Here is a 336-nt window from a genome sequence, read left to right as displayed (position 1 = left end):
AAGCTTGTTGCAAACCGGAGCTTCCCTCAAGAAGGCTCGTGCTTCGGAGAAGAATGTGTCACCTCCATGTGCGAAACGACCTATGTACATTGCCTTCTCCCGCCTTGTAATTCCAAAACATGCCTAAAAATATTGAAACTTGGTATCGTGTCATGACATGGCACCAACATGCTGCGGTAATTTTTTTGGCCGAATTGGGACAAGCTTTGGTGTAAGCTTTTTGCAAACCGGACCTTCCCTCAAGAAGGCTCGTTGTTCCGAGAGGGAACGTGTCACCTCCGTGTGCGAAATCACATACGTACATTGCCTTCTCCCGCCTTAATTTTTTTACACGGG

The sequence above is a fragment of the Triticum urartu genome, chromosome 6 (assembly GCF_003073215.2).
Source record: "Triticum urartu cultivar G1812 chromosome 6, Tu2.1, whole genome shotgun sequence".
NCBI lineage: Eukaryota > Viridiplantae > Streptophyta > Magnoliopsida > Poales > Poaceae > Triticum > Triticum urartu.
The sequence above is the reverse complement of the archived record's forward strand: the minus strand, read 5'-3'. Positions refer to the sequence as shown.